At 37.7% G+C, this 14,135-nt stretch overlaps 1 long non-coding RNA gene across 1 annotated transcript; it reads right to left on the bottom strand.

Annotated features, from left to right (window-relative positions):
• Nucleotides 1-10,856: 10,856 nt before the first annotated feature.
• LOC126977656 (uncharacterized) lies at nucleotides 10,857-13,901 on the bottom strand. The gene is made up of 3 exons (XR_007732336.1): nucleotides 13,755-13,901; nucleotides 12,863-12,977; nucleotides 10,857-11,451 (listed from the first exon to the last, which is right to left on the bottom strand). It is a non-coding gene; the product is annotated as an uncharacterized LOC126977656 (long non-coding RNA).
• Between the last annotated feature and the right edge of the window lie 234 nt (nucleotides 13,902-14,135).

Raw genomic sequence — 14,135 nt, 5'->3', positions numbered from 1 at the left:
TTCAACGTTTCATAAGTTCGGCAAAGCTCCTGTAATTCCTCTGGTGTAACAAGAGACCACGGGCCGCGTTGAAGTGCCCTCCTCATAAAAAACAATTTAAATTGAGAACCTCGAGAGAGAAAAATTGAAGCGCCTGATTATATTTTCGAGCAAAATTGTTGCTTAGAAAATTTTTGTAACATATTAACAGGCGCAAACAGTTTATATGCTTACAATCCTTGTTATTGATTACTAATCTGAATTAATGTATCTACACAAAAAAAGAACAAGCTACAAGAATAACTCTTCTGAGTTTCGTACTAAACAAATGCGTCATGCCGTGAAAAAACATGTTTAACTGTAAACAAAAATGGATTTTCACAAAATAAGGCTCAATAGATTTTATGATCTTATTTATTGTTTACTGGTTAATGAAAATTTTATTCAAAAACCATCTCAACTCTGCTATGATTGAAATCAATTATTCTAATTAATTCCAAAAGGTCTCCAATTTGCACGTCATCAGTTTGTTTCCCATTAATATTATAAACTTTATGATAATTTTGTGCAAGCAAATGCATATCACACGGTTAATAATTAAAATAATAATAAATTATTGACGCATAATAATATTGTAAATATAAAAAAATATAGAACGCTTTAATAATGTATTTATTTGTAATTCAATTAAACGTTTGAAAAATCTGTATTTATTTTAGTTTAGTGTAATAATATGTAATAATAAAGAAATTCAAATAAATTTTTCATGCCACTGATCTTGTCGATTTGTCTAAGAACTTTTCTCTCGTTTCAGTAAAGGTTTCAATGATTATACCTACTTAGGCTACGTCACACCAATTAACTTTGCAATTTTATCAATATATAGATGACGTCATAACTTTAACTGTTAACTGTAACCGACTAAGCAGTACTACTCTTTCCGCAGATTAGCTATATAGCTAATCGCTATTTTGTTCTCTACCTGTCAAAAGTTTTTTTTATGAAAATAAGGGACAAGACGAGCAGGATGTTCAGCTGAATGGCACTACAACTGCGCTCGTCACCTTGAGACATCAGATGCTAAGTCTCATTTGACAAATAATTACACTAGCTACGGCGCCCTTCAGAGCGCAACACAGTAATGCTTACACATTACTGCTTCATGTCAGAAATAGGTGACGTTGATGTATCCATAATCTAGCCCGCATCCTGTGCAAAGTAGCCTCCCACAGGTGTTTCAAATAAATATTCGATATTGACTTAATATTTCACTCTTTAATTTTAAATTTAATTACGCCAAGGAATACTACGGTGCAACACATTCCACAGTCTATGTTAAAGCCATCGTTACTGTCAACGTTATATTTGAATTAAACCTTAACTATAACAGCTAATATGATACAAACCAGCCTTAGTATATAATATGAAAATTCATAATTAGGAAAAAACATACATATTCAATACACAAATGCTTGCACCTACGGTGATTCGAACGCGGCATGCCTAGCTTATTAAATCAGCGTCACTAACGAGTTGGACATAAAACATCATCATTCATCATCACCATTTCAGCCGGAAGACGTCCACTGCTGCACAAAGGCCTTCCCCGAAGATTGGGAACTGTATGGCGATCGATCCAGCGCTGCTCTCATCCAACCTATTCCAGCGATCTCGACCAGATCGTCGGTCCATCTTGTGCGAGGCCTTTTAACACTACGTCTTCCAGTACGTGGTCACCATTGGAGGACTTTACTACCCCAACAGCCATCTGTCCGTCGAGTTTTGTGCACTATCCACTGCCACTTCAGTTTCACAATCATTTGGGCTATGTCAGTGACTTTGGTCTCCTACGTGAGTGACGTCAGTGACTTTGGAGTCCTCATTTCTGATTCCTTCTCACAGGGAAACTCCGAGCATAGCCTTAGAGCTTTCTCATCAGGCCCATAGTTAGCGACCACGTCTGCGTACCTAAAGTTATCACTGGCAACACACACTGGTTGTAAACCTTCATCTTCAGACACTGTGGTATTTGTGACTAGAAGATTTTATGGAGTGTCCCGAACGGTGCCTATCCGAGGTGGATTCGACGAGTGGATCTGCGTTACTGGATTCAACTAACAATTTCGAGAGTACAGTTCCCAATTCTTACAAGCGTAGGTGCGACATGGACTTTTGACATGATCGTCATCTTGTCCATGTTCATTTTGAGACCTACTCCTTGGGAAGCTGTATTGAGGCCATCGAGCACATGGCTTAAGTATCCCTGGTCTCTGTAATGATTGCGATTGCAGAAAATTCAGGTCTTTGGTGACTAGCGGAGCAGCAGTATGTGTAAAATCTGTGTGACTATTTATAATAAGGATCGACTCGTGAGATGTAAATAGTCTCTCACTATTTTCTTCACTTTTGTGAAGTTAACGTCAGTTAAAGATATTGATGTCCTACCAACGCGAGGCGAATCTTCCATCATTTCCTCGACCGCTTTTGAACGCTTTGTACTACTTAATAGCCTGGTTTTAATAGAGTCTCCTGTAATTCGATTCTTAATTAATACGATTCTTTAAAATTTTGGAATAAAAATTGTTGAGGTTTTCCTGCCATCTGGTGGATTTCTATTAAATCAACTACGCTGTCTGATATTGTAAGGCACAATTCCACAAACTTATAACCGGCATCCATAGAGGGCTCTTATACACAAACTAAGATCATAACAAAATATATTTAAATAATTCTACTGCAGTACTTATTCTACCTGCTTGGCATTTTCAGTTTTTAGTTTTCACTTTAAAATGACGTTTTTTTTTTATTTTTCGAGAGGAGTAAAATACATTTACGTATTAGACCCCGAAACGGGGCCCATATGTCGGGCTTGGGTGTAAACACCCCCTACCGACTAAAAACCTCCTCTGTGCTGATAGCCCTGAAGGCTTTTACAGTGAAGCCGGGCGGGCCCGGAGGCCTTGGAGGCCCAAAATGTAGCTCAGAGGCGCGGGGCGTCTCGGAAGGAGACTCGAACCTCGGACCGCCTGCTCACTAAGCTGGATGGAGAGAAAATCACTAGCAATCTAATATATCTGTTAGTCCAGTGGACTCTAGGTTTGAAGAGACTTCGCACTCGCCGGCGAATGCGGTGATATATGTATGTAAATATGTATGAGTGTATGTAAGTTTGTAACTATTTGTGTGTAGTGTTATTGTAGGTGTGTGATTTGTGATGTGAGTGTGAGTGGTATTAAACGATTACAGGACGAGGATTATCTCGTCGGGCTTCTATCAAAGTGTGTGAATCGTATTATATTAAGTTGCGGCCGCTGGAAATCGTCAAAGTGACGAGTGGCAGCGGTTTGATGTTCATGGCCGGGCCTACGTCTTCGAGGGCGGTGTGGTTGGCTTGGTGTCGATGTCGGTGATGGTGTTGGTGTCGCGTTCCTGATCGTAATATAGTCGTCCGGGTCGACTAGTACGTGTCGAGGTCGCCTCTGTTTGTTCAGATTGTGGTCTAGAGGAGTGTAAGCACATGCCTCCCTCACCAAGATATAAGGGTGCTTGCGTCACTTGTGCCACTTGTGCCATGCTTGCGTACGACATAATGGGACGTACGATGATCTTGTACAATGTCACCTTGTGTCTGAGCGGTAATTTGCTTCCCTTGCACACAAGTGGATACAGGCGGCTAAGGACAATTTGCACTTTCTGAGTCTTCGGGAGGTCACTCGTGAAGAGTGAGAAGAGGGTCGGGGACAGAACTGAGCCCTGAGGCACTCCCGACCTGATGGGTCGGGGCGTGGATAACGTGCCTTCTACTCGATAGCAGAAGCTTCGATCAGTAAGGTCGGCTCGTATGATGCGCACGAGCCTGTCTGGCATACCCAGTCCATACAGCTTAAAGATTAAGCCGTTATGCCATACCCTGTCGAAAGCTTTCGCGACATCGAGAAATACGGCCGCTGTAACTGTACGGTATTGGATTCGTTTGAGAATATACTCCATGAGTGGGTGGGCTTGTTGGGGACTCGAGTGAGCAGTCTTGAAACCAAACTGATGGTCGGGTATAATGTTCTGCTCCGCGATATAATATTTGAGGCGCGCGAGAATCTGACTTTCGTATAGTTTACCTAAAGAGTTAATTAAACTAATGGGTCTATAACTACTGGGACAAGTTTTACGTTTGCCAGGCTTGGGAATACCGATAACAATGGATTCCTTCCATTGTTCGGGGAACGCGCAATGTAATAGCAGTATATTAAAAACGGTTACTAATAAATTAATGAGTGTGGGAGGCAGGATTTAAGAACCCTGTTATTTATAGAGTCGGGCCCCTGGGCCTTTTTTGGAGTGAAGCTCCCTAATAATTCCTTTCACCTCTATACTAGAGGTGGGTTGTATTGGCTCGCCTGATGGGCTAAGAGAGATGCGACGTTCAACTTCACAGTTCACTTCATTAACATGGGCTGGGTCGGTAGCTGCGTTCGGGGTGCACTGACTCTCGAGACTGTCGGCAAGGCACTCCGCCTTGTCCTCGTCATCGAGGGCCGGCAGCAGTCCCTGTCCCTGTCCAAAGGAAGCATTACTGTAGGCGGTTCCTGTTTGAACACGCGAGGCAGCTTCCGAACGCCACGTGCGTCGGCTTCAGGTCGCTGAGCAAGCGGAGCAATCCCAATGATCGCCGCGGAGTTCCGCAATCCGTTCCTTTACCACTCGCTGTAGATAGCGGAGGTGATGCCTACTCTCGAGTGTAGGATACCTATCATATGCTCTAGTGGCTCTGCGCTTCTCAGTGAGCAGCTCTGTGATTTCTGGTGGCAGTATTAGCCGATGCGGTTGCATTGTAGGCACCTGCCTGGTGCAGACCTCCATCTTGTTGTGTATGTGGGTTGTCACACAGGAGTTAGCACTCTGGGCTACGTCAACCGAGTCAATGACGACAGGTATTGAATCCAGGTGCTCGGACGTTGTGGTCTCGAGTTCCTTCTCCAACCGTTGGCTGGTAGTTAACGGGCGGGCCTAGGTTTACTATGACCGGCCGGTGGTCTGAGTCTAGATCGTGAATTACTTCTATTGAATTTACATTAAGTTTTACATTTTTAAATAAACGGGTCTGTGTTCTACGTTATGTGGGTATCGATTTAGGAGGAGCAATTACCGAGAAGTGTAGTGTGTCTGTCAGTGCGTCTAGCAGTCTGCCGTTTCTGTTAGGGAATCTGCTGTTCCAGCTGACGTGTTTGGCGTTAAAATCGCCACCTACAATAACAGCAGCCCCGTGGCCGAATAAAGAATTGATATCTGATTCTAGAATTAATTTACTAGGTTGTAAGTAAGCTGATATCGGGCAGGGGCCTTGGAGGCCGAAAATGTAGCTCACAGGCGCGGGGCGTCTCGGAAGGAGACTCGAACCTCGGACCGCCTGCTCACTAGGCTGGATGGAGAGAAGATCACTAACGATCTAATATATCTGTTAGTCCAGTGGACTCTAGGTTTGAAGAGACTTCGCACTCGCCGGCGAGTGCGGTGATATATGTATGTAAGTATGTGTGAGTGTATGTAAGTGTGTGACTATTTGTGTGTAGTGTTATTGTAGGTGTGTGATTTGTGATGTGAGTGATGTTAAACGATTACAGGACGAGGACTATCTCGTCGGGCTTCTATGAAAGTGTGTGAATCGTATTATATTAGGTTGTGGCCCCTGGAAATCGTCAAAGTGACTAGTAGCAGCGGTTTGATGTACACGACCGAGCCTACGTCTTCGAGGGCGGTGTGGATGGTTTGGTGTCGGTGTTGGTGTTGGTGATAGTGTTGGTGTCGCGTTCGCGATCGTAATATAGTCGTCCGGGTCGACTAGTACGTGTCGAGGTCGCCTCTGTTTGTTCAGACTGTGGTCTAGCCACAGTCTGAACAAGGAGTGTAAGCACATGCCTCCCTCACCAAGATATTAGGGTGCTCGGCCACCTTATCAAAGTAGCGTCGCGATATCTCCTTGAAATGTTGAGCGATGGTCGGCAGCTCAAGATCGCGATGGAGATCTGCGTTACGAACGAACCACGGCGCTCCGGTGGCCGTGCGCGTGAATCTATTCTGAACCACTTGCAAACGCCGCAAGTGGCTCGGCGGCGCGTGGGCAAACACGATGCTTGCGTACGACATAATGGGACGAACGATGGTCTTGTACAATGTCACCTTGTGTCTGAGCGGTAGTTTGCTTCGCTTGCACACAAGTGGATACAGGCGGCTAAGGACAAACCGGGCTCTATTGCAAACCGTGCTGATATGTTTTGCGAAGTTCATGTTACTGTTGAACGTAACACCTAAATATTTATAATGTTGGGCCCACGGAATAAGGGTCCCATATAATTTAACAATAGGTATAGGGGTCAAAGATTTTATTTTATTAGTATTACCAAAGAGTACCGCTGCACTCTTTGAGGGATTGACTTCAATCCGCCATTTTCTGAACCAGTCTCCTAGTTCATTAACGGCGGCCTGAAGCACTCTTACATGAGTCGCGAGGCGCCCCCGAGTGGCGCAATAATAAATAGCCGTGTCGTCCGCCTATTGTGCAATTTGCACTTTCTGATGCTTCGGGAGGTCACTCGTGAAGAGTGAGAAGAGGGTCGGGGACAGAACTGAGCCCTGAGGCACTCTCGACCTGATGGGTCGGGACGTGGATAACGTGCCTTCTACTCGATAGCGGAAGCTTCGATCAGTAAGGTAGGCTCGTATGATGCACACGAGCCTGTCTGGCATACCCAGTTCATACAGCTTAAAGATTAAGCCGTTATGCCATACCTTGTCGAAAGCTTTCGCGACATCGAGAAATACGGCCGCTGTAACTGTACGGTATTGGATTCGTTTGAGAATATACTCAGTGAGTCGGTGGGCTTGTTGGGGACACGAGTGAGCAGTCCTGAAACCAAATTGATGGTCGGGTATCATGTTCTGCTCCGCGATATAATATTTGAGGCGCGCGAGAATCAGACGTTCGTATAGTTTACCTAAAGAGTTAATTAAACTTAAGGTAAGTAAGCTGATATTCTCTTGGGGTGAGCGATGAATGTAGAACTACGCAAGCAGGTGCGCACTGCACGTGGCAACTTCAGACCCATCAGGAAGTTTGACGAGGGGTATAATTGTTAATTACTAGCCATTTATCTAATTTAAGTATTGGTTATTAAGGTTTATGTCTGACGCTGACGCTACGCCTCACTTCGATTTTATTTTACGTTACGGCACAGAAATCTCGGGAAATATTTATTTAAAATTATAAATTTATAATTTATGTTTGCATTCAGAGTTTCATTTGTGGTTATCTCAAAAAAAAGGTAACTTCTCTGGCGTAACAAAACAATATTCTGTGAAATGTTTTATTCCTCATACTTTTTTACGTTAGTAAAAAGAACGATATTTTCATAAACAAGGTAAAAAAAGGCATTAAAGAAAATATAATTATTATTAAAATCAAACATTAAATTATATTTATACAATTAGAAAAAACTAAAATTTATTTTTTATTTTATAACTTACCTATACCGACATATTTAAATTAATTTAATTCTCGTCCATTGGTTATGGTTCAATAGACATATGTGTTACAAGAGACTTTTAGTAGCTGAAGCTTAGATTATTAATATATCTAGATAGAGTCTTTGCTGTTAAACAACCGATAAAACAGGCCAGGAATATTAGTTAAGTGTGCGTGACAAGTTACTTCTTACACTCGCGATTTGTATGACACTATGTGTTAGTGTGCGCACATTGCTCAAAATAGAGGTTAGTTCGAACTCATTTTTTTTGACATTTTCATAGCTTTCGTAGTCTATCTAGAGTCTAGACGTTTAACTGATCTACGAGCTGAAGTATGATACAAATACTAAGTAGTACTACTAAGTAGTTGATCAGCTAACGTCAGGGTGTCATAAATTCACTATGATAATCTTTCCGTAATGCGCCAAACGAAGTATAGGTACCTTAGAAATGGTGATTTAGAACATTCTGAAACTGCGAGAGATATTTTATAGCATCTTCGTAACACCCTTTACCCTAAATGACTACAAAATACGTAGCAGAAGTGTAAAACATGTATTTATTACCAAGGTTTTTCTAACAACGATATAAATTACAATAACCAAATGAAAGTGACCGATCTATGGCACGAAAACAAATATTATAATTGTTCAAGTAACTAAACAATTATTAATGCAAGCTTAAAACAATGAAAGAAAGAAAATATTTATTTATGAAACAAACAGTACAACGTTATAGACTTAAAAAAACAAAACATAAAATAAAGATATAAATCACATAAAAGTTTACACAATTAAATAGTACAAAGAAAAATGCGAGCAAATTAATTACAATTTAAAAGTATAATATATATTATATTGAATGGAAAATAATAATATAATATTCATAGAAAATTAAAAAAAATGTTTCAGTATTAATGACATTAATTTTTACACGCTTTATATTAGCTTCACTTGTTTGTAACTGACTCTTTTAGACGCGATTTTGACCCACTTTAAACGACCAGAGAGCCTACCATCAACTTTTAATAATCGATGCGAATCCGATGCAGTTCAGTTTAGGTACCTAAGCTGAATCACTTAAATTCGTACCATGAAGTGCCTTTTACTGAAAGGCGTTTGGATCGCATAGAAGAATGAACGAAATAAAATTGTGTTTCGATATGTTCTTGCGAATAGGCTTTAAGGCCCGGGCCTTTACTGCCTCGTCTTTAGTATTTTCATTTTTGGTATTTATTTTCAGTATTTTGTTTTATAAAAAAGTCCAATTAAGTATTCTCATCTCATCTTTCATTAATAAAATTCTTTTTCTGTATGTTTTCTCTATTTATTAAAAGTTATTAACAACATGATTCACTTTCCTCTGAGGAAGTAGCAACTTTTTTCGAATCGCTTACTTTGACAAATAAGCTATCCAGTTTAGGTTGAAATAACACCTCATGGTACGAATGAATGAACGAACGAAATCAGTTTGCGATTCAGTTGATATCATTTTTGACATTCAATTGACATCATTGCGATTTAATCAGTTGATTTGACGTCAACCTAAATTAGATAGCTCTAATCACGTCGTGGTACGAAATAATAGCAAAGCAGTTCATTTTAGGTTGTCAATTGAATCGGAATAAGAGTTCATGGTAGGCCCCCAGATTTCATTCAAACTTTGTAGATTCATCGAGGACCAATGACAATACACTAATTTGATAAGATTATTCCATTATTAAACTGGCAAAATAAGATTTTTGCCAATTTATATAATTTTTAAATAAATAAATCACTAATAAGCGCCATCTAGTAATTTATTGTAGACTACAATGGAACCACGCGACATGTCAAGAGAGTTCCACAAAAGTATAGTAACTTATTCATTTAGAAGCGAATAGATGGCGGTGAATTTGTATTTCACGCCATCTAACAGCATTTTAATAAACTCTTAAGGCAATTATGAAATGATATCATGGAACGTACGCGTATACAAATGATTCTGTAATGATGAAGTAATGTTTTTATTTACGTATAAATGGCTCTGTTTAAGTAATCTGTTTCCATTATAAATTATTAATTATGATTATTATGAAGCTAATTATTATAAGAGCTAGTTCGGTGATTTACGGCTAGCTGAATTAAGTGATATTTCAATATAACTCAAATATTTTTATTCGCAAATATTATCCCTTCATTCAATCTAAAAAAATTAACTAAAAAATCAAAAATAAATATTAGTTTAAAGAAATTAAGACACACGCTTTATATAAAATTCAAATCAATATCAATAAAAAAGCATGGGGTGTAGATTATTATTTTATTATTATTATTTTTATAATATCTTAAAAAGCACACCACGCTTTTTTTTATAATGAAATATATTTTTTTACACTAATTGAAATTTATTAAAATTTATTTTCTATTTTTTACTTGAATTTTATATAAAACGTGTTTTTTAGTTTTTTAAAACTATTATTTTCAAATTACTAAATAAGAATATTTAAAAAAAAAGACATTTTCTTAATTTGATCAAATTCTGTAACGAATCTGAAAAGTTTGTAAAATAAATAAGAACGATGAATGAAAGAATTTTGTGCATGTTCAGTACGTCTAGTATGTAAGTTAAATAAATATTTAATTCGTGAAGATAGAGAAAATAAGCAATTAAGTAGAAGTGGAGAATCAATAATATTATGAAGTAATTTTACCGTATCAAGTTGTTTTTGAATATATTTGTTTAGTTCAAAAAATATTTGCAAACATAAAAAAATCACATACTAAGGTAAAAACTTTAAATTAAAAGGGCGACTGATCAGCTTTATTCCAAACTAATTCACAATGTTGGTATTCTGCAGACGCCTATAGGTTGGTTGGTACGCATGTAAACATTATCGGCCTTACAAATAACCTTGGTATAAAGTTATTACTGAGAATAATCGAAAACTATGCAAAATGTTCACTATATCGCTCCAATATAATGCAATGATAATTCTGAAGTTTTCCGAATGACAATCAGCCTTGCAAATAATGGCGGGAAACGTTATACGTCCGAATAAATCAATCGTAAGCAACATATCTATTTGTAAAAAATTTGCATATTCTTGGTTTATTCTCAGGTTATAACTAATGCCAATTTTATTTGTAAGGCCGCTTAAAATAAAATTGTAAACAAAAATAAAATTGTTAAGCTTTAAAATAAAATTAAAGTAAATTAAGATAAAACAAGACATGTAACCCAATAATGAAAGTTACTAATAACAAAGGAAGCGTTAAAATAAAAACGAGGTATATAAATATAATCTGAGTAGTAGCTAAATGATATTTAAAATGAGACATACCTAAAACTTCTTTATTGATAATTTCTTGGGTTCATAATACATAAGAAGTTATAACCTAATAGTTCTAATACATTAATTAACAATATAATATTATAAATTTATTTGAGAAATAAAAATCATAACAATTGTTAGTAAAATGTCTTTATGAATTATGTTAGAATATAATTATGATTAAACAGGCACATGAAGAATAATCGGCACAACGTAATGACTAACAATGGCTTACAGAATGATGTTAGGGCTACCCCGCAACCTCTGCAGCGATGACGCGGTTCTTTTGCATTGGATGGCATGGAAGCCGTCCACCCTCGCATCCGCGAACATTGCCGAAGCACTGAAAAAGTGGGGCAGCCCCAACATCAACCTGTTGTACTAAGCCGTTGTTGTACTAAGTATATCTGACCCACAGGAATCTCGTATAGGTTTGACAAAATACTTTGAAAATCGTTATCTTAATTAGCATATTACTCCTCACTCACTCACTTAAATAGTAATCTAAATTCCGTTAAGTATTCTGGATAATTGTGCGTTAGTTCTATGGAAACATAGTAAGTATCTCATGGCTGTCTCATAAGGCAAGTGTTTCTTCTTGAACAGGCACCTGTCAATTATTTTTACAATTGCCGGCTTTTCTGTAAACAAAAAGAAGAATTTTCAAATTTCAAAGAGGATATCAAATCACTTATTTAAAGTCAAAAACTGCTATCCATTCGGAAATGTATGCCTCAGAACCAATGAAGTTCTATGCACATAAGATAGTATCATTCGCAGTCTGCAACGGCTAAGGTGTGCTTTAAGACAATGTAAGCACACTTTTCTATATGATCATGTGTCAACGGTCACTGTCCGAATCAAACCTGAATTGAATAAATATTTTATTTAAATCCTCTACTAAAGATTCTAAAACAGTTAGCTTATTGCCAATATTGAAACGCCCAATGTCCTAATAACCATTACATCATCCAAAAGAATGTTGTAATGAAATTCAGTACAACATTATACCATCCGTATTCATAATAACACGCCCTTAGATGATATTATGGTTACTAGGAATGGCTTTTTTAATGTTAGCAGTAACCTAACTGTTTCAGAATCTTTTATAGATTCTGGGTGTAGATAAAGTCTTCTATGCAACTGTTCATAATTTGGTACTAAAACACTCATGTGATACTATTGTCATGTAGATAAACCCACATTCGTGTTTAAATACCCCTTATTGCACAAAAGTTGCATACATAACTATTTACAACAAGATCCCAGAAAATGTTAAAACGAATGTATAAGGAAATTAAAATATTGTCAGAAGACTTTTATGTGATAAGCGTTACTATAACGTAAATGACTTTCGTAATGATACCATAGATTATTAGATTGAGAATGGAGCGAACGCCATCAGGCTATTTAAATGATAAATTCGATTGTATCGTAGTTTTATTAAGCTTTCTGAGTTTCATGCGCCCGTTTTTCTCCGGCCTGATTCATTCATTTCCGAATGGGTAGTATTTGACTTTCAATAAGTGATTTCATATTATATTATTCAGAATAGAAATTAATTGAATTTGAGCATGGACTTGGTGAAAACAAGTCCATGCTCAAATTCAATTGAAATGACACTTCAGACTAAGTTTTATACAACTCAGTTTTACTTAAACTAGGTCAAATCCCAGTCTTGATATCGATTAAAGACAAAGCGATTTCCCAAATACATTTTAGGCGCGCTCAAATATTTTTGACAGCAATAGCTGTCAAAACTGTCGTCGATAAGCATGAACAAAATCAAAATTGTTATAATATATCAAAGTTTGTCACTGTGGTTCACTGCACTAAATAGATAGGTAAATATTTTATTTACCTAATATGACTTGAAATAAAATACAATCAGAACCAATAAACCAGGTTTTTGTAACATTATTATTTTTGGTGTCTTTTGATCCACGGGGTCTTGGACCCACCCGAATAACCCTCACATAGATTCGCCCCTATTCGGCCCGTAAGTGTCGGTTTAACGTTAAAACTATTACTATTATATTGTTAAATTCATACCTTTTTCTGGTATATGCCGTAGGATAACATCCTGGTATAATACGCCAGCTTCAGACATGATTCCTTTCTTAACCAAGAAACACAGCATCCATCTTTTAATCATCGGTAAATTTGACTTGAAATAAACATTATTCAATTATGATAAATAATAGAAATTGAAATTTATAGAAATTTTATTCCAATAGATGCATTTAAATAAAATAAACAATAGACAGTGTTCGCTCTTTTTACTCTTTATTGGATTTTATGCTTTCTTTCAAATAAAATGAAAATATTGAGTAACGGCTTCAAACCTCAAAAACCTTAAGTGATGGTCAGGTCACATATCTCGCTACATCAACATGAACATGATGGACACAGTAGAAAGCGATGGATTAAGCTGGTTAAGGATAGAAGGCGCTAGATGGGGCCTTTATCCACAGATATGAACCGATATCTCGAAAATACAAGAAAACTAACATGAAAACAATACAAGCACTTCTAATAGGAATACGTGTCCAGACATAAGAGAAGACAAACGGGTAAGGAAATAAGCTGATGGTAACTGAAAACTCGTCAGCATAAATGACGTTAGCAGAACCAGAATTGTAGGCATAGATACTATGGTCTGTGTTTGAAGGTCCTTAGTTGGTTTGGAAGTACTAAACAGCCGGCAAATTATTTCACAAAGTTGTAGTCCGAGGGAAAAGTTACTTGTGTAAGACGCGGTTCACCGACGCAAGAAATCAACCTTATGCTGGTGAAATTTCGCATTATGACAACAATAACCTGAAAAAATTAAGGCGATTTGCAATAAAGCATAGAGTGTAATGATAACCTACTATTCAATGGCCTACCAACTCTTTACCGTCACTTTCATAAGAATAGCCCTTAAATAAGGAAGAAAACTCACAAGTTCCCAATGACCATTGAGCAATAACGCCACTTGATTATCAGGAGCGTGAGTCTCTTTGAGACACTCTCTCACCGGATCTCGAGGGACTAGTGTTGTAGCCACTGATGTTTTGTGTGGTTCGCCTTCATCATCCATGTCCATACGAATACTCTGAAAGATTATTCGCACAATATGAATACTACTAATAATAGTAGGTTGTCATACCTTTTGGTAAAAGTTTTTTGAAGTGAAAACTTCTTTTAGCGCGGTACGCATATTTTTAGATGAGATAAAATATCTGGACTCGCAACACCGTTACGAGACGCAGCTAAAGTGTGTGCATATATGCATGTACATATAGCAGACCGCGAACGCGTCTAGATAAATAAAAATTGAAAG

This window comes from Leptidea sinapis, chromosome 2 (genome assembly GCF_905404315.1).
Source record: "Leptidea sinapis chromosome 2, ilLepSina1.1, whole genome shotgun sequence".
Lineage (NCBI taxonomy): Eukaryota > Metazoa > Arthropoda > Insecta > Lepidoptera > Pieridae > Leptidea > Leptidea sinapis.
This window is presented reverse-complemented; position numbering and strand designations above follow the sequence as displayed.